At 46.7% G+C, this 21,533-nt stretch overlaps 1 protein-coding gene across 1 annotated transcript in view; it reads right to left on the bottom strand.

The window, feature by feature from the left end:
* Nucleotides 1-21,533, bottom strand: part of ZBTB39 (zinc finger and BTB domain containing 39) — a 221,811-nt gene that overhangs the window by 14,244 nt on the left and 186,034 nt on the right. The window lies entirely within an intron of this gene.

Below are 21,533 nucleotides of genomic sequence, written 5' to 3'. Positions count from 1 at the left end.
CTGTATGGCAGGTCGACATATGTCTGGTCAAGCATGTGGCGCCCAAGCGGGTGTTGTTTTGGCCATGCAAGATACGCTTGAGACGTATGTTGCAAATAGCAGCGGTGGGATCTGATGCACTCGTCTCAAAAAAGCCCACACCAAAGAACTTTTGGAATAACGCACAGAGACAGCAGCGCACTGCACATGCGGAGCTCTGCGGTGTGATGCAGTCAGTGTGCTGCCCTTAAGCTGGCCCCTGGAGAGCATCCTGCCTTGTTGGAGATGTGCCTTCTCCTCCTCCTCTCCTATCAGGCACCCACGTGGAGTCAGTGACCTCATCATCCCCTCCCTCCTCATCACTGGAACAAAGCTGGCAGTATGCTGCAGCTGGGGGAACATGACTGCCAGATTGCTGTCCTCCTTGGGCACCCCCTGGGCTCACTCACGTTACTGCCTTCCTCTAGCTGGGTACCATCATCGGAGCCTTCAAAATGCTGGGCATCCTTCTGGAGCATGTACCCAACACTGTGGTCAAACAGTTCGGGGGACTCCTCAGGAGGACATGGTGAGGCTAGGGAAGGAGTGACTGATGCCATTGAGCCGAGGGAAGAGGCCGTGTTGGCAGCTGCTTTGCCAGACAAAGTACCCTGAGCCTGGGTGAGAGAGGATGAGGAGGATGAGGACTGCTTGGTCATCCACTCTACCAAGTCTTCCACATGTTGCAGCTCAACATGGTCAGCTGCCGAAAAAAAGGACAAGCGTGTCCCACGGCCACGTGCTGATGAGGATGCACCGTCTCCACCACCAGCACTGTTGCCTCTAGACACAGAGCCTGCTTGCTCTCTTTTATTGGCTTGTGACTGTCTGCCTCTCCTTGTTGGCCTTCCAGACATACTAATGGCCAGCAGTGAGATGTAGCTGCACAAAGCTGGGATGTAAATATATACTGATACTGCAGCTAGCAGAATCAACTGCCTGCCTGTGGTACTAATAGGATCAGAAGAACACCACCAATTTTCTTCAGGTAGCTTTAGGTGCACACTGTGCAGAGGACACAGTACACTAACTGTAAATAGTGTAGCTGCCTGCCTGTGGGATTAATAGAAGCAGGACAACAGCAATTGTCTTTAGGTAGCTTTAGGTGCACACTGTACAGAGGATGCAGTACACTAACTGTAAATACTGCAGCTGCCTGCCTGTGGTACTAATAGGATCAGAAGAACACCACCAATTTTCTTCAGGTAGCTTTAGGTGCACACTGTGCAGAGGACACAGTACACTAACTGTAAATACTGTAGCTGCCTGCCTGTTGTACTGATAGGATCAGAAGAACACCACTAATTTTCTTCAGGTAGCTTTAGGTGCACACTGTGCAGAGGACGCACTTCACTAACTGTAAATACTGTAGCTAATAGGACTGATAGGATCAGAAGAACACCAGCAATTTTCTTCAGGTAGCTGTAAATACTGTACAAACACCTGCCTGCCTGTGTCAGTAGGAAGACAATAACAGCAACGGATCTAGCTAAACTGAATACAGTGTGTGTGTATATATATATATATATATATATATATATATATATATATATATATATATATATATATATTTATTTATATATATACACACACACACACAACACCTAGGATGCATATATATACACGATACACTGTAAGTTCAGCTAACTGACTCGCCTGCCTACTCTAACTTAAATCAAATTACACTGTCTCTCTCTATCTCTCTCTCAATGTCAGAACACACTACGCAGGGCCGACGTGCAGGCGGCCTTATATAGTGTGGGACATGTACAAAACCCCCTGAGCCATAATTGGCCAAAGCCACCCTGGCTTTGGCCAATTACGGCTCTCTGTACAGATGGCGCTGTGATTGGCCAAGCATGTGGGTCATAGTGCATGCTTGGCCAATCATCAGCCAGCAATGCACTGCGATGCCGCAGTGAATTATGGGCCATGATGCAGCACTCGAATTTGGCGTGAATGGCCCACATGTGATGTTCGAGTGGAACATGGGTTCGACCCGAACTCAAAGCTAATTCCTGTCAATGTCCCAACCTAAGAGGACCATTTGAGGGGATAAAGAGATGGAGGTCTAGAAAATAGAGGAGAGAAGTTTTGCAGGTTAGACCAGAAGGCTTTAGTTTAGGGCAAGTCCACCAGGTATGGAGGGGTGTTCCAGATTGTCCGCAATTTCTCCAACAGGCATTTGATGTGGAAGGGTATATTCTTGAGAGTTTGAAGGGCGTGAGGTACCAGTCGTTGAGAATCTTCTGTACAGATTTCCAGTGTAGTAGACAGATTTTTAGTGGCCTTTGAAGGGCACTTTGCCATTGTTGTGGGGTGTAGTTGCATTTCAGAAGATTTTCCCAGTGTAGCATGGCAGAGGTTTTGGTCTCAGTTGTAGGGTTTGTGATAAGTTCATACATGTAGGAGATACCTCTCAAATGGGGCTTGTCTGTATTGTAAAATTTTAGGAGGTGCCAGAAGAAGAAGTTCCTCGACCATGGTATACATGAGAGAGCTGAACGAATTCTGAGATACTTGTAGAAGTCTTTAGGTGGGATGTGGTGAGTCACTTGTAGGTGTTGAAAGGAAAGGAGTGAGGAATGCTGGTAGAGATCACCAATGGTTTAAAGGCCGGCATGCAACCAATTTGATAATGGGATATCAGGTGTGATAATTTGCAGGGTTTCCATAGGTAGGAAGTTCAATAGTTAGTGTGGGATGCCTCCATAATGTTGACAGGCTGCTCTTCACGCTCTGATAGTAGCGTTGACAGTGCTAAGATAACTTTGTTGTCTGTGATGTTGTAGAAATAATGCACTGAGAAGTGTCTTAGGGCAGGTTGCTAAGGCTGTAGTTTCAATTTAGAGCCAGGGGCATTGTGAATTTGACATCCACCAGCATTTGGCTTGGTCGAGAATGGTTGCTTCCCAGGTGTTCCCATTCCACTGGCAGATGTTGGTGAGCAAAGAATACAGCGTTTAATTCTGGGGTGTTTCCCATTTCAGACAATATGGCTTGTAGCTTGTTGAGGTGCGACTGCAAGAAGGGGATAGGCAAAATTTGAAATATGTATAGTATATGAGGTAGGGGATACATCTTGTTTAGTGCAATGCGTCCAGCCCATGATGCTTGGATATTTTGTAGATCCTGCATTGTTTTTTGTAGTTTAGAGATTAAGTTTGAAAAGTTCAGGAGAAGTAGGCAAGAGGTAGGGGTGGTCAGGTGAATACCTAGGTATGAAAGGGTAGAGTCGGGGGCTCACGAAAAAGAGGTGTGTTGAGCAATGCTACGCTTGGTAGTTATGTCAATATTCGATCCGATCATACATGATTTGGAATAGATGATTTTGTATAAGGACGCTGTACTGAAAAGGTCAAGGGTATGGTGGAGATGAGGGAGTGATTGTGTGGGGTTGGTTATAGATGGTTGAGTTGTGGTTGAGATCGCCAACTTTAATACCAGAGATAGAGGGATTAGTATGAATCGAGTGTGCCAATGGTTCCATAACAAGTGTAAAAATTAGTGGGGACAAGGTGCATCCCTGACGTGTTCCATTGGTTATTTGGAAGGGGTCTGACAGAATGCCTGAGGTTATTATATCTTTAGCGCTAGAGGAGGAGTAAAGTGTCATTATCGCTTTCAATATCGGTCCAGAAAAGCCAAATTTTAATAGCACTGCTTTTAAGAAGTTCCAGTCAACTCGATCGAACGCCTTCTCTGCATCTAGTGAGATGAACAGAGAAGGCGTTCGGTGATGTTCGACCCACTGTAGTAGGTCAATATAATGTCGGGTGCCATCAGATGCTTGCCTGCCAGACACAAATCCCACTTGGTCTGGATGTACCAGGTATGGAATGACAGAGGAAAGTCATGTGGCTAATATTTTGGCATAGAGTTTTGTGTTGGTGTTTAGTAGTGAGATAGGCCTATAGCTGGCTGGGTCATCAGATGGTTTACCAGGTTTTGGAAATGTGGTGATGTTGGCTTCAAGCGCTTCCGAGGGAATAGTGCCAGTTGAGACAATACGACTGTAGGATCAACAGAGATGAGGGGCTAGCAGTGTGCAAAATAGTTTGTAATATTCATTGCTAAAGAAATCTGGCCCAGGGGCCTTGTGTAACGGGAGTGAGGCAATAGCTCGCTCTAGTTCAGACAACAGGAATTGACCAGAGATGGTGTGCAATTGTTCCGAGGATAGTGATGGTAGGTAAAGATGGTCCAGGAACTGTGCTATGTCTGTTGGTGTGGGGGAGGGAGCTTCCCCTGTAGAGGCAAGGTTGTATAAGTTGGCGTAAAACTGAATGAAATGGTTGGCTATGTCTTTGTGGTTGGTAAGACGCGTATGAGTGGGGGAGGTAAGATATGAGATCTTAGTGTGTACTAGGCAGCGTTTAAGTTGTTTCGCAAGACCAGACCCTGGTTTATTGTGATGAACATAAAAGTGTAGTTTCAGCTTTTTCAGGGATAGGTAGAAGTTCGCATGTAAGTGTTCGCTTAGTGTTCGTCTGGTTTTGCAAGGTTTCGGTATCTAGAAGTAAGGAAGGCTGGGTTTTGTGTGCAATTTCAAGAGAGCATATTTGGTCCAGTAATTTATAGGTGGCAGCATTGCATTTCCTTTTTTCGTGAGCCCCTATTTTAATGAAAATGCCTCTAAGGCATGCCTTATGTGCATTCCAACAGACTGTGGGATCGGGTACAGAGTCAGCATTTAGCAGAAAATACTTTTCAATCTCGGATTCAACATGCTTCTGGAGATGGATGCGAGAGATAAGGGAGGTGTTGAGCCTCCACATTGTGCCTGAGTGTTTGGGTTGAGGTGGGAATAATTTAAGTAAGATTGGAGCGTGGTCAGACCACGTGATGGTGTCAATTTTAGTATCTTGTACTATGTGAAGGGTATGCTTATCTACCAGAAATATGTCGATCCTGGAATAGGATTTTTGTGTATGCGAAAAGTGGGTGTAATCTCTTTCGGTATCATGTAGGCATCTCCATGGGTCATATAAGTCTTCAGATCGGAGTAGAGAAGAAAGAGCAGTGGATTGACTACGGGCTGAGTTGGAGGAGGCTAGAGCTAGGTCTACTATTTGATTGAAGTCGCCACAGATGATTAGTGTGTTTTGTCGGAAGGGCTCCAGTTTTCCCATCACAGTTTTATAAAACTGACCTTGGCAGGTATTAGAGGCGTACACATTGACAATAGTCATAATGTGATTGTTGACGGAGGCATGTAAGATGACATACCTGCCATAGGGATCAGTTTCAGAATGAAGTAATTGGAACGCTACTGTGGGGCGTATGGCAATGAGGACATCAGCTTTTTTCTTAGGGGAGTAGGGAAACCCCATTTATATGCGATTTTACACTCTCGGAGGATTGCAGTGACTTGGGCAAACTCTCTCTGTTTTTGGGCAGTAGTAACCGAAATATCCGTGTAGAGGGAGATATAGAGGCATAGGGATGTGGTAGTGCGGAATTCGAGCAGGCTACAGACATATTTCTCTTTTTTACTTGAAAAAAATGTATGCGTGCCATTGTATCTCGTAGAAACGACTCTGGTAGGTAATTAGGCTTTACGATCCTATGAGCGCGATCTATGGCGATGTGAGCTTGTGATAGTGAAGGAACGAGTTTGAGAAACAGCTGTTGTATATAGTGGATTAGATCTGGAGGTTTGACAGTCTCAGGGATACCCCTGAACTTAATATTTCTTCTGGAGTGGTCCTCCAGGTCTGCCACTTTAGCCTGCAAGAAACGTATTTCCTCAGACTGTTGGTGATAGGCCTCAGAGGCCTCTTGGTGAGTGGCGGCATGTTCTGAAATCTGCCTCTCCAGGATGTCTGTGCATTCCTCTACCTGCTCCACTTTGGCGTGCAGGGAGGATAAAGATGAGTGGAGTCCGTTACGCAGATTTTTCTGCAGAGAGAGGAGCTTGAGGGATTGTTCTGATGCAGGTTGGTCACTGGCTGGATGGGCAGCCCAGAATTCCTGGTTATCGTCCCCATTAGGAGGACTATCAGGGGCATCCCAGTACTGTTTTTTGTATAGTGGGGCTTTGGTGGGCAAGAGAGCTGGGGAATGTGCTGCTCTCTTACCTCTATTAGGTGGGAGAGCTTTGATAGAGTGCTGTAGCTAGCTCAGTGCTGTCCATTTCATCCTACTGAGGAGCGGGGTCCTGTATTTCTGTGTCCGCCGCCAGGGACAGAGGAGGAAATGCTGTGCCGGCGCCATTTTGGCTGCGCTGTATGACTGTCTCTGTGAAGAAGTCTGTGAGCCTGCATGTATTATGTAGGCAGCGGTGCTTCTTCTTGGACATGCAGCTGTGTCGCCCCGTGTGTTAGCTCTCCTCCTGTGTAGGAGAGAGGAGGAAAGGGTCACTTCCGGAGGCAGAGGGTTGCTGAATGTCCCAGGGCTGAGTGGAGCTAGTGGGTTAAACAGCCATCTTGCTCCGTGGCCAGCCTTGCCCCTCGTGTTTCTGATTTTTTATTACCTGACTACCCATTGCTGACCTAGCTTGCTGCTAACCATGCTCTGCTGAACTCCTGATCTCAACCATGGCTTGTTGACCACACTTTCTTAAGAGTGACATATTATTTGCTTAGGAGACATTTTGCCAGCCAGAATTCAGCACAAAAAGATTCCATATATCTTTGCTGCCAGCTCCACTAAGAAAATGTGAAATCCCTGATATATATGAAAGACACCCTGCCATTTAAAGCTTTAGATTTTATACAAGTTCCAAACAGTCTTACTTTGTGAAATGAATAGTGTACCTTTTACGCTTTCAAACATCTACGCACCCAATGTGAAATAGACCTGTTTTCCCCAATATTTAATCAAAACAATTTGTAACATCAATAAGGTACTTTGTTGATGTGTGGAGACTTCAATTTAATCCCAGATAATGCTCTTTATTCTTCTACTACTTTCTGAAAATCCTACCCGTCACTTAATCCCACCTGTCCAGAATGAATTTTCGAGGTTTGAAGGTGTCACTATAGTACAGAATGAGATTTACTATACAGTACATACTTCCTACTCACTTCCTACTCCAGATGATCTGTTTCTCATGGACAAGTGGACCCTTCAAAATATTTCAGCCTCTACTGTAGAAAGTAAGGTATAGTCAGACTACACATCTATCACTATTACTTTGAAGGAGGGCCCTAACCCCACTAAAGGGCTATTTGGGTACAACATTTGAAATTCTAGTAAAATGAAAGGAACCTATGTGATAATTCGGTTATTTGAATATACACACTAGCATACCATACAGCAGGTCAAGAAACTGCTAAATAATCAATTAGAAATAGAAGAAAAAGATCAGGAAAGCTCTCAGTTACAATAATATGTTTTGCATTGTACATCACTACTGTTATTTGATCAATCAAAATGTATTCAGATTCATAAAACAAATGTTGTTGAAGCGCAATTTTCTTGCATAATACAAAACATTGTTAAAAGCAATGGTTTCTGACAGCCGCTATGTTAAGACACACTAGTAATGTAGTGGCTGTTGGGTGGGACCACAGTCCACAGTGGAGAATTCAGGCATCTGACACACCCAGAGGTGCTAAAAAATTCTCTAGCTGATGTAACTCTGCAAAGAGGCAAAGATCAGACTCAATGGCAGTGAGACTGATAAGTATAACTACTCTTCAGTAGGGATGGGCCAAACGACCCCCTGTTCGGTTCGCACTAGAACTTTCGAACATCATGAAAGTTTGGAACCGAATAACGAACCCCATTTAAGTCTATGGGACCCGAGCATGAAAAATCAAAAGTGCCCATTTTGAAGGCTTATATGCAATTTATTGGGCATACAATGATTATGGGGGTCCAGGTACTGCCCTGGGGGACATGTATCAATGAAAAAAAGTTTGTAAAAAATGTCATTTTTAAATGAGCAGTGATTTATTGATGCTTATAGTGAAAGTATAAAAATGAAAAATTCCTTTCAATATAGTGCCTGGGTGGTCCCCTTAGTCCACCTGTAAAGTGGCACATCTGTGCTGTGTATAGAAGCTGCTACAGCAATAATTGCATTTATAAAGCCCCAAAAAATGACATTTTCCCTGCAAGCTTTATTTTGTAAACAATGGCTTGGGGAGCCAGTCTGTATGATGAGGCCATAGTGTAGTGCACTGGGAACAAGATAAGAGATTTTTTGGATAAATTCTGGTGTCTACTACAGACTTTGGATTTCTACATTTAAGGGTGCAGAAAATTGTTGTTAGGGTGTCGGTGGTGCCTTCACACCGTAACCTTATAGAGGTACTCTTGATGATAGAAAGATTTGGCCCTGCTATCAAAAATTGTAATGATAAAAAATTGGTCTTTGGGTGTTAATTGGGCCCATGAAACCTACACCATAAACATTCTTCCAGATGTAATCAACACCCACAACACTAAGTAGTCTAGAAGTCTTGCAGAGATTCCACATCCCAAAAACACTTCATCTGTGACATCGGCATCAGGAGCTTCATAGCTGCTGGTAATCCAGGACTGATTCATTTCGATAAAAGTCAGACAGATGACGCAGTTTGTGGACAGATGCGTTCTATGATCAGTAACAAAACCTCCAGCAGCACTGAATGCCCATTCGGAAAGCACACTGGATGCAGGGCAGCCCAGCAGCTCAATAGCATACTGGGTAAGTTCTGGCCAGTGGTCTATTCTCATGACCCAGTAAGCCAGTGAATCGTTGACTGGAAAGCTCTCCGTCTCTGTTGTTAATTGTCCACCATGTGATGCAGACGCTGCAGATGGGATGTAAAAGCTGACAGTCCTGGACAGCGAGGACTTAAAAAATTCAGAAATGCATCACTTAGGCGGCCGCTTTCTCCACCGCTCCTCTCTTGACCAACAGAAGCCTCAAAATTACATTTTCCACAACACTGTAACCTACCAGAGTCGGGAAAAGCATTTGATAAACTCCTCTTTAAGGTGTCCTCAAGAGATTTAATCTTTTGCACTCTCTGTGGGGATGGGATGAGTTCTGAGACTTTTGCCGTGTACACACAATCGGAATTTCCATCAGAAAAAACTTGGATGGTTTTTCCGATGGAATTTCGCTCAAGTTTGCCTTGCATACACATGGTCACACAAAAGTTCTCTGAACTTTCGACCGTCAAGAACGCAGTGACGTACAACACTACAATGAGCTGAGAAAATGAAGTTCCATGCTTCCGAGCATGTGTCGAATTGTTTTCGAGCATGCGTTGTTTTTTGCATGTCCGAATTGCATACAGACGATCACATTTTCAGATAGGAACTTTTCACGATCTAAAAATAGAGAACATGCTCTCAATCTTTTGCTGGCTGGAATTCCGCCAGCAAAAGATGGATGGAGCATACACATGGTTGCATTTTCCAACAAAAGGCTCTCATCGGAGTTTTGCTGGCGGCATTTCTGATCGTGTGTAGGCGGCATTACCCCTTATAACGGTGGTCAAGGAGGGTTACCAACCAATAGTGATCCTTTTCCTTTACGCCACGTATTCTTGGGTCCTTTCACAGGCTTTGAAGCACCACCTCCTCTCTCTCCTCTTGTGCGTTCTTTGGCATAGGAACAATGGTGTCTGCATAAAATGGGCCTTGAGAGTAAAGAAAGTCCTCTTCTTCGCCCTGCTGCTCTGCCTCGAGTGCCCTGTTCATAATGCCACGCAGAGTTTACTCCAGCAGGTACACAACAGGGATTGTGTCACTGATGCATGCATTGTCACGGCTCACCATCCTTGTGGCCTCCTCAAATGGGGACAGTACAGTGCATGCATCCTTTATGAGCAGCCATTGGCATGGGGAAAAAAAAAGCCGAGCTGGCCTGAGCTTGTTGTTGTGCCATACCCAAACAGGTACTCGTTGACGGCCCTCTGCTGCATGTGCAGCCGCTGTAGCATTGTCAAAGTCAAGTTCCACCTGGTAGGCATGACACAAATCAGGCGGTTTAGTGGCAGGTGGAATTCCTGCTGAATTTCAGCCAACCGAGCACTGGCTATGTATGACCACCTAAAATGGCTACAGACTCTTCTGGCCTGCTTTAGTAGATCTTCCAACCCTGGGTACCTATTTAAGAAACGCTGCACCACCAAATTGAGGATATGTGCAGACCGGAGGTTTGTGTCATTATCACACACCACCATTCCTGGCTCCAGCTGGCGTGGCGTAAACCACCTATGGGGCTGTTCCCACAGAGCTGCAAGAATCTCTGCTCCGGTGTGGTTCCAGTCCCCTAGACACACCAGCTGAAGCACTGCATGGCATCTTTTAGCCTGACTCATTAAATAGCCCTTTGAACGCTTAGGGGGTACTTGAGGTTCATAGGACAATTCAGCAGAGGAAGGCATGTAGTAGGAGGAGGAGGTAGAGCTGACAAATCTGGCATCATCACCAGATGTATGGAGACTCAGCTGCACTGAGTCCTGTCCTGCATCCTTCCGAGTTGCAAGCAGAGTTACCCAGTGTGCTGTGAACAAAATGTATCGTCCCTGCCCATGCTTGCTGGACCACATGTCAGCAGTAATGCGGACTTTGCGTCCGACTGCCTTGCCCAACGATGCCTCAACATTGCCTTCCACGTGATGGTAGAGAGCTGGAATGGCCTTACATGAAAAGAAATAGTGACTGGGAACCTGCCATTGAGGTACAGCACATTCTGCAAATTCATGGAAGGGGGCATAATCCACCAGGCGGAAAGGCAGAAGTTGTAGAGCCAGCAGTTTTGACAAGCTTGCCTTTAAACGCTGGGCATGTGGGTGGCAGGGACTGTTTTTTTTTTTTCGGCTGCAGCAGATGGGGCAGATAAATTTGCCAGCTATAGTCTACAGCTGGTGGTGTGCTGCTGGCAGATGTGCTGCAAGAACCTGAGACACCCTGTGCTATACCATCATCCCTGTCAGTGGAGGCTGCTAAGAGGTCATGAAGTATAGCAGGGACAGACTGAGGTGAGTGAGGGACAGATTCATGCCCCTTTTAGTGTGGCTTTTAGGTGCTCTTGCCAATGAGCTGAATGGTGGGAGGTTAAATGCCTTCTCAAGCATGTGGTACCCAAATGGTTGGTGTTTGCAAGTTTGCAAATAGAAACAGTGCTATCGGCTGCACATGTACTAAAAAAGGCCCAGACAGCTGAGCTGTGGGAAGTGGGCCGGGATAAAACAGCTCCACAATGTGATGAAATAGGGTGGCTGATCTCTACTCTTCCATGATGGCTGCCTCGTTGGGGTTGTGCCTCTCCCTCACTTTCCTCCTTTGCTCTATCCGGCAGAGTCAGTGACCTCATCATCATCTCCTCCATCCTCATTACCACTGGAGACAACTTGGCAATACGCTGTGGCTGGGGGAACATAAATGCCAATTTGTGTACCAGTGTTCTCCCCTCTCTGTAGGCTCATGTTCCTGCCTTCCTCAACCACAGAACCAACATTTGAATCGAGTAATGGCTGTGCATTGTCAAGGAGCAAGTTGCTGATGCTGTGCTCAAATAACTCCGCTGACTCCTCCATGCCTGATGCTGAGGCTATTGCAGGAATAGCTGTGGACAAGGAGGCAGGTTTTGCCACTCTGGCAGCTGCAGGGGACTGCGCACTAGTCTGTTTGGGTGACGGCGGATGAGGGCGATTTAGTAAGCCAGTCCACCACCTCCTCTGCATGCTGTGGCTGGATAGCATGGGCAACATCACTAAACAGAGGAAATGCCCTGCCTGAGGACTGACCACATCAACCTTTGTCTGTGGACACATATGCTGCTGGCCCCCTTACAGTGCCATGGGAACGTCTGCCTCTTCTTGCTGTCCTCCCAGACATGATGGGGGAAATGGGGGGTGCTTATTAACAAAATGTAATAAAGATGTGAAAAAGTGTACATGGATGCACTTTAATCAATGGAAAGTGGTGTTTGGTGCACTTTAATTTGAGTATTCACTACACAGACACACTCCACGGATACACTATAATATACTGCAATATACTACATCAATCATGAAGTAACGCACAGAACTATATGGTGTTAAACTTGCAGTAACGTAATGAACTATACAGCATTAAACTTGCAGTGACGCAATTAAATATATGGCATTGAACGTGCAGTATTGCAATGAAATATACAGCATTAAACTTGCAGTAACGCACAGAACTATACAGTGTTAAACTTGCAGTAACACACAGAATTATATGGCAGTAAACTTGCAGTAACGCAATAAAATATACTATGTTAAACAGTCACTCACACTGACTGAATTATCTCTACATTCACACTAATGAAAAATTGAATGGTCGTACTATACTCACACTGAATTATCCCTAGATGCACACTAAACTGATATTCTACACTGACAATAGAATCAGAATAGCACACTGTCTAATAGCACTGAACAGAGCCCTGTTCTATCTCTCGCCATGCCGCTATCACACTACAAATGGTCGCTATGGAACAAATACTTTTATAGTGTGGAGCGGGTATAAGAGCAATGAGCCATGATTGGATACAGTCATCATGACAGCATCCAATCATGGCTCTGACAGTGCTCTGTGCCCTGATAGGGCGAAGCTTTCATCACTTCAGCCAATCAGGGCTTTCAATGCACTGTGCGGTGGCACAGTGCATTGTGGTCTTTCGGCGGGCCGATCAAACAGTCGAACAACCCTATAATTCGGTTGTTTGGAGAAGGTCCGAACAGCCAAAGTTCGGCCCAAACTCATGCTCGGGTCGAACCGTTTGCCTATCTCCACTCTTCAGTAAGTCACTTTAATGGGTCACAGTTGAATGCTACTGTGTAACCAAGTATTTCTAAAATTAGGTGCTCCACTTACAATAGCCATTGCTCACCAAGGAACCTCCAAGTGTAAAAAAAAAAAAAAAATGTACACATTTTTGCATGTACCTATAATAGTACATACATATCTGCTAAACAGTCCCTTATTCATTAAATTTAAACCACTAAAATACTTGTAGACCCTCTTTAAAAAGTTATTTGCAATTTTCTAAAACTTCAGTCTTTAATCTGAATTTACTTAGACAATCAAAAGTCCTTAAACCGGTCAGAAAAAATGATGCAGTATACGAACATCTGGCTGGGAAACATGGGTGTAAACCAAATCAAATTGATAGAATATATATGCCACAGTATTATATAAAGGCCTTAAAGACTATTCCTATCTATGCTGAAGAAAAACCACCTGGGGCAAATTTAGACAGGAGCCAATTAAACTATCAGCACGTCTTTGTAATGTGGGAGGAAACCCACGAAGGCACAGGGAGAACACGCAAACTCCAAGTAAGTAGTGCTGGGGTTGGGATTGGAACCAAAACCCTAGTCCTGCTAGGTGGAAGTGCTAGCCACTTGGCCACTATGCATGTTCTCTTTATCCAGTATGGTCTACCCACTCACTCTTTGTAGCATCCACAGCATAAATATGGTTACTAGGGATGAGCTTCGTGTTCGAGTCGAACCCATGTTCGACTCGAACATCGGCTGTTCGATCGTTCGCCGAATTGCGAACGATATGGGCCGTTCGCGCCAAATTCGTGTGGCGCGTCACGGCCCATAATTCACTGCGGCATTGCAGTGCATTGCTTGCTGATGATTGGCCAAGCATGCACTATGACCCGCATGCTTGGCCAATCACAGCGCCGCCTTAACAGAGAGCCATAATTGGCCAAAGCCAAGGAGGCTTTGGCCAATTATGGCTCAGGGGATTTAGTACACGCCCCACACTATATAAGGCCGCCTGCACGGCGGCCCTGTGCAGTGTGTTCCGGTGTGCTTAGAGAGAGAGAGAGACAGTGTCATTTCATTTGAGTTAGCTAGATTAGGCAGGACAGTCAGTCAGTTAGCTGCACTTAAAGTGTATTGTGTATATATATGCATCCCAGGTGTTGCATATATATATATATATATACACTGTATTCAGTTTAGCTAGATCCGTTCCTGTTATCTTCTAGACTATTTACATTTAGTGCAGTGCGTCCTGCTCACAGTGTTCAGCTAGATCCGTTCCTGTTATATTCCTACTGACAGGCAGGCTTGTCTTGTTACAGTATTTTGAAGAAAATTACTGGTGTTCTTTTGATCCTATTAGTACCACAGTCAGGCAGCTAGACTATTTACAGTTAGTGCAGTGCGTCCTGCCCACAGTGTTCTGCTAAACCTACAAGTAAGTGGGGTGCGTCCTGCTCACAGTGTTCAGCTAAACCTACAAGTTAGTGGGGTGCGTCCACCTCACAGTGTTCAGCTAGATCCGTTTCTGTTATCTTCTTACTGACAGGCAGGCTTGTCTTGTTACAGTAAATACAGCTACCTGAAGAAAATTGCTGGTGTTCTTTTGATCCTATTAGTACCACAGTCAGGCAGCTAGACTATTTACAGTTAGTGCAGTGCGTCCTGCTCACAGTGTTCTGCTAAACCTACAAGTTAGTGGGGTGCGTCCTGCTCACAGTGTTCAGCTAAACCTACAAGTTAGTGGGGTGCGTCCACCTCACAGTGTTCAGCTAAACCTACAAGCTAGTGGGGTGCGTCCTGCTCACAGTGTTCAGCTAGATCCGTTTCTGTTATCTTCTTACTGACAGGCAGGCTTGTCTTATTACAGTAAATACAGCTACCTGAAGAAAATTGCTGGTGTTCTTTTGATCCTATTAGTACCACAGTCAGGCAGCTAGACTATTTACAGTTAGTGCAGTGCGTCCTGCTCACAGTGTTCTGCTAAACCTACAAGTTAGTGGGGTGCGTCCTGCTCACAGTGTTCAGCTAAACCTACAAGTTAGTGGGGTGCGTCCTGCTCACAGTGTTCAGCTAGATCCGTTCCTGTTATCTTCTTACTGACAGGCAGGCTTGTCTTGTTACAGTATTTTAAAGAAAATTGCTGGTGTTCTTTTGATCCTATTAGTACCACAGTCAGGCAGCTAGACTATTTACAGTTAGTGCAGTGCGTCCTGCTCACAGTGTTCTGCTAAACCTACAAGTTAGTGGGGTGCGTCCTGCTCACAGTGTTCAGCTAAACCTACAAGTTAGTGGGGTGTGTCCACCTCACAGTGTTCAGCTAAACCTACAAGCTAGTGGGGTGTGCCCTGCTCACAGTGTTCAGCTAGATCCGTTCCTGTTATCTTCTTACTGACAGGCAGGCTTGTCTTGTTACAGTAAATACAGCTACCTGAAGAAAATTGCTGGTGTTCTTTTGATCCTATTAGTACCACAGTCAGGCAGCTAGACTATTTACAGTTAGTGCAGTGCGTCCTGCTCACAGTGTTCTGCTAAACCTACAAGTTAGTGGGGTGCGTCCTGCTCACAGTGTTCAGCTAAACCTACAAGTTAGTGGGGTGCGTCCACCTCACAGTGTTCAGCTAAACCTACAAGCTAGTGGGGTGCGTCCTGCTCACAGTGTTCAGCTAGATCCGTTCCTGTTATCTTCTTACTGACAGGCAGGCTTGTCTTGTTACAGTATTTTAAAGAAAATTGCTGGTGTTCTTTTGATCCTATTAGTACCACAGTCAGGCAGCTAGACTATTTACAGTTAGTGCAGTGCGTCCTGCTCACAGTGTTCTGCTAAACCTACAAGTTAGTGGGGTGCGTCCTGCTCACAGTGTTCAGCTAAACCCACAAGTTAGTGGGGTGCGTCCACCTCACAGTGTTCAGCTAAACCTACAAGCTAGTGGGGTGCGTCCTGCTCACAGTGTTCAGCTAGATTCGTTCCTGTTATCTTCTTACTGACAGGCAGGCTTGTCTTGTTACAGTAAATACAGCTACCTGAAGAAAATTGCTGGTGTTCTTTTGATCCTATTAGTACCACAGTCAGGCAGCTAGACTATTTACAGTTAGTGCAGTGCGTCCTGCTCACAGTGTTCTGCTAAACCTACAAGTTAGTGGGGTGCGTCCTGCTCACAGTGTTCAGCTAAACCTACAAGTTAGTGGGGTGCGTCCACCTCACAGTGTTCAGCTAAACCTACAAGCTAGTGGGGTGCGTCCTGCTCACAGTGTTCAGCTAGATCCGTTCCTGTTATCTTCTTACTGACAGGCAGGCTTGTCTTGTTACAGTATTTTAAAGAAAATTGCTGGTGTTCTTTTGATCCTATTAGTACCACAGTCAGGCAGCTAGACTATTTACAGTTAGTGCAGTGCGTCCTGCTCACAGTGTTCTGCTAAACCTACAAGTTAGTGGGGTGCATCCTGCTCACAGTGTTCAGCTAAACCTACAAGTTAGTGGGGTGCGTCCACCTCACAGTGTTCAGCTAAACCTACAAGCTAGTGGGGTGCGTCCTGCTCACAGTGTTCAGCTAGATCCGTTCCTGTTATCTTCTTACTGACAGGCAGGCTTGTCTTGTTACAGTATTTTAAAGAAAATTGCTGGTGTTCTTTTGATCCTATTAGTACCACAGTCAGGCAGCTAGACTATTTACAGTTAGTGCAGTGCGTCCTGCTCACAGTGTTCTGCTAAACCTACAAGTTAGTGGGGTGCGTCCTGCTCACAGTGTTCAGCTAAACCTACAAGTTAGTGGGGTGCGTCCACCTCACAGTGTTCAGCTAAACCTACAAGCTAGTGGGGTGCGTCCTGCTCACAGTGTTCAGCTAGATCCGTTCCTGTTATCTTCTTACTGACAGGCAGGCTTGTCTTGTTACAGTATTTTAAAGAAAATTACTGATGTTCTTTTGATCCTATTAGTACCACAGTCAGACAGCTAGACTATTTACAGTTAGTGCAGTGCATCCTGCTCACAGTGTTCTGCTAAACCTACAAGTTAGTGGGGTGCGTCCTGCTCACAGTGTTCAGCTAAACCTACAAGTTAGTGGGGTGCGTCCACCTCACAGTGTTCAGCTAAACCTACAAGCTAGTGGGGTGCGTCCTGCTCACAGTGTTCAGCTAGATCCGTTTCTGTTATCTTCTTACTGACAGGCAGGCTTGTCTTGTTACAGTAAATACAGCTACCTGAAGAAAATTGCTGGTGTTCTTTTGATCCTATTAGTACCACAGTCAGGCAGCTAGACTATTTACAGTTAGTGCAGTGCGTCCTGCTCACAGTGTTCTGCTAAACCTACAAGTTAGTGGGGTGCGTCCACCTCACAGGGTTCAGCTAAAGCTACCTGTAGAAGGTTGGTGGTGTTCTCATACTACAGGCAGGCAGTTGATTTTGCTAGCTGCAGTATCAGTACATATATATATATATATATATATATATATATATATATATATATCCCAGCTTAGTGCAGCTACAGGCCATTAGTATGTCTGGAAGGCCAAGAAGGAGAGGCAGACAGTCACAAGCCAATAAGAGAGGGCAAGCAGGCTCTGTGTCTAGTGCTGGTCGTGGAGACGGTGCATCCTCATCAGCACGTGGCCATGGGACACGCTTGGCCTTTTTTTCGGCAGCTGGCCATGTTGAGCCGCAACATGCGGAAGACTTGGTCGAGTGGATGACCAAGCCGTCCTCATCCTCCTCAACCTCTCTCACCCATGCCCAGGGTACTTTGTCTGGCAAAGCAGCGGCCTCTTCCCTCGGCTCAATGTCATCAGTGACTCCTTCCCTAGCCCCACCATGTCCTCCTGAGGAGTCCCTCGAACTGTTTGACCACAGTGTTGGGTACATGCTCCAGGAGGATGCCCAGCGTTTGGAAGGCTCTGATGATGATACTGAGCTCGATGAAGGCAGTAACACGAGCACGGACAGAGGGGGTGCCCAAGAAGGACAGCAATCTGGCAGTCATGCTCCCCCTGCTGCAGCATACTGCCAGGTTTGCTCCAGTGATGAGGAGGGAGGGGATGATGAGGTCACTGACTCAACGTGGGTGCCTGATAGGAGAGAGGAGGAGGAGGAGGAGGAGGAGGCGGCACATCACCAACGAGGCAGGATGCCCTCCAGGGGCCAGCCTAAGGGCAGCACATTGACTGCATCACACCCCAAAGCTCCACATGTGCAGGGCGCTGCAGTCTCTGCGCGTTATTCAAAAAGTTCTTTGGTGTGGGCCTTTTTTGAGACGAGTGCATCAGATCGCACCGCTGCTATTTGCAACATATGTCTCAAGCGTATCTTGCGTGGCCAAAACATCTCCCGCTTGGGTACCACATGCTTGACCAGACATATGTTGACCTGCCATGCAGTTCGTTGGCAAGCATATCTAAAAGACCCACACCAAAGAACAAAGAGGACCTCTGCTTGCTCCTCATCAGCTGAGATTTCCAACCCCACTAGACCTTCAGTCCTCTCTGAGACCTGCACTGAGAGGAATGAAGGTGTAGAATTAGGTGTGTCACAGCCACGTACTTGTGGGCAATCTGATTTTGGTACACCGACGTCAGATTGTACCAGGCAAATTTCCCTGCCCCAGCTGCTGCACCGCCGAAAGAAGTTTGCTCCCAGCCATCCACATGCCCAACGGTTGAATGCTAGCTTGGCAAAATTGCTAGCACTTCAACTGCTGCCTTTTCAGTTGGTAGACTCTGCCCCCTTCCGTGAGTTTGTGGAATGTGCGGTTCCTCAGTGGCAGGTACCCAAACGCCACTTTTTCTCACGGAAGGCGATTCCGGCTCTCTACCAGCATGTGGAAGGCAATGTCCATGCCTCGCTGGACAGGGCGGTCAGCGGTAAGGTGCATATTACCGCTGACTCATGGTCCAGCAGGCATGGACAGGGACGTTACCTAAGTTTCACGGCGCATTGGGTGACTCTGCTGGCAGCTGGGAAGGATGCAGGACAAGGTACAGTAGTGTTGGAGGTTGTTCCGCCACCACGCCTCCAAAATGCTAATGATTGTGACACACCTCTCTCCTCCACCCCCTCCTCTTCTTCTTCCTCCATGGCCTCTTCCTTGGAACCAGCGGTGCTCCGTAGTCGTTCAAGGGGCTACGCAAGTACGCAGGCCAAAAGATGCCATGCGGTGCTTGAGCTGGTGTGCTTGGGGGACAGGAGCCACACTGGGGCAGAGGTTCTGTCAGCTCTGCAGGGGCAGGTTCAGAGGTGGTTGACGCCACGCCAACTTAAGTCAGGAATGGTGGTTTGCGACAATGGCACCAACCACCTCTCTGCCCTCCGACAGGGACAAATGACCCATGTGCCCTGTTTGGCTCACGTCCTTAACTTGGTGGTGCAGCGGTTCTTGGGCAGGTACCCGGGCTTACAGGATGTCCTGAGGCAGGCCAGGAAAGTCTGTGTGCATTTCCGCCGGTCATATAATGCCAGTGCTCGACTGACGGACCTCCAAAAGGAGTTTAACCTGCCCAAGAACCGCCTAATCTGTGACATGCCCACCAGGTGGAACTCAACGTTGGCCATGCTGCAGCGGCTGCACACGCAGCAGAGGGCCATCAATGAGTACCTGTGCGACTATGGCACCAGGACAGGGTCAGGGGAGCTTGGTTTTTTTTCCCCACGCCAGTGGGCCATGATCAGGGATGCATGCACTGTCCTGTCACCATTTGAGGAGGCCACGAGGATGGTGAGCAGTGACAGTGCATGCATCAGTGACACTGTCCCCCTTGTCCACCTGTTGGAGCACACGCTGCGTGGAATAATGGACAGGGCACTTGAGGCAGAACAGAGGCAGGAAGAGGAGGACTTCCTTAGCTCTCAAGGCCCCCTTTATCCAGACAGTGTTCCTGCGTGCCCGCCGATCACACAGGAAGAGGACGAGGAGGAAGAGGAGGAGGAGGAGGAGGAAGATTGTGTCAGTATGGAGGTGGAGCCTGGCACTCAGCATCAGCAGCAGTCTTTAAGGGATCAGTCCCAAGAAACACATGGACTTGTACGTGGCTGGGAGGAGGTGGCTGCGGACCATGTCGTCCTTAGTGACCCAGAGGACTCCGGACCGAATGCCTCAGCAAACCTACGCTGCATGGCCTCCCTGATCCTGCAAAGCCTGCGTAAGGATCCTCGTATTCGTGGTATCAAGGAGAAGGACCAATACTGGCTGGCAACCCTCCTTGATCCACGTTACAAGGGTAAGGTTGCGGACCTTATCTTGCCATCGCAGAGGGAGCAGAGGATGAAACATCTTCGGGAGGCCTTGCAGAAAGGTCTGTGCAACGCGTTCCCAGAGACTGGGAGGTTACAAACTCCTGTTTCTGGACAACGTGTTGCTGAGGCTTCGGTCAGTCAAAGAAGGAGCGGTGGAGAAGGTGGCCGTCTGACCGATGCGTTCAGACAATTTTTTGGTCCGCAGCCCCAAGGTATGATCGGTTCCAGCAACCATCGCCAGCGTCTGTTTTACATGGTGCAGGAATACCTAGGGGCAAGATCAGACTTGGACACCTTTCCCACCGAAAATCCTCTGGGTTACTGGGTCTTGAGGATGGATCACTGGCCAGAGCTTGCACAGTATGCAATTGAGCTACTGGCCTGTCCTGCATCCAGCGTTCTTTCGGAACGCACATTCAGTGCTGCTGGAGGCGTGGTAACCGATCACAGGGTGCGTCTGTCCACTGACTCGGTCGATCGACTGACCTTCATAAAAATGAATGAGTCTTGGATCACCACCAGCTACCAAGCACCTGATGCTGATGTAACCGAATAATTTTTTTTGAAATCTCAGATCCCTTCAAAGACTGCCTATGCTGATGCTGAGTGACTATCCCTGAGTAATTATCCTCTTCCTCCTCAATCATCACGCTGATAGCTTGTAAGAACATTTTTGGTTCTGGGTGCCACCACCAGTGCCTAAGGCACAATTTTTCAGCCCCTGTTTAACAGGGGCGTGTAATTACGATTTTTGATGTAATACTTTGCAGCAGGGCTCGTTCCTGCATTCCAACTAGAGTGTCTGTGAGGGGTTGCAGTGTTGTGGCACCAGCACCAGTGCCTAAGGCCCAATTTTTCAGCCCTTGTTTAACAGGGGCGTGTAATTACAATTTTTGATGCAATACTTTGCAGCAGGGCTCGTTCCTGCATTCCAACTAGAGTGTCTGTGAGGGGTTGCAGTGTTGTGGCACCAGCACCAGTGCCTAAGGCCTAATTTTTCAGCTCCTGTTCAACAGGGGCATGTAATTACAATTCTTGATCTAATATTTCACAGCAGAGCCCTGTGAGGGCTTACAGTGTTGTGGCCACAGCAACACCTAAGGCCCAAATTTCTGCTGAGTATATAGGGCAGGACCCTACTTTCAAACAACTAACTTACAAACGACTCCTACTTGCAAACGGAAGGAGACAACAGGAAGTGAGAATAAATCTACCCCTAGGAAGGGAAATTCTCTCCTGTAAGAGTTAATATGGGAAAAACATTTCTCCTTTCCACTGATGCTTTCCAATCCATTGGGACAAAAAGTGAGGTGAAATCTTCTGAAGAGGAGGAAAGACAGCAAAACAAATGTCACAGGGGTGATAACCCTTCCCTATGTTTTCCAAAAAGCTTAAAAAAGATTTTTTGGCTGGAGCTAAACACATTAAAAATGTACCCGTTCAAAATTACAAAGAGATTCTACTTAACAACAAACCTACAGCCTGTATACTGCTGTTCAGAGTATATAGGGCCTGGTGGCCCCACACCTTTCCTTATTTTAATTTGGGTGCGGGGTTCCCCTTAATATCCATACAAGACCCAAAGGGCCTGGTA

This window comes from Aquarana catesbeiana, linkage group LG02 (genome assembly GCF_042186555.1).
Source record: "Aquarana catesbeiana isolate 2022-GZ linkage group LG02, ASM4218655v1, whole genome shotgun sequence".
Classification (NCBI taxonomy): Eukaryota; Metazoa; Chordata; class Amphibia; order Anura; family Ranidae; genus Aquarana; species Aquarana catesbeiana.
The sequence above is the reverse complement of the archived record's forward strand: the minus strand, read 5'-3'. Positions and strand labels throughout refer to the sequence as shown.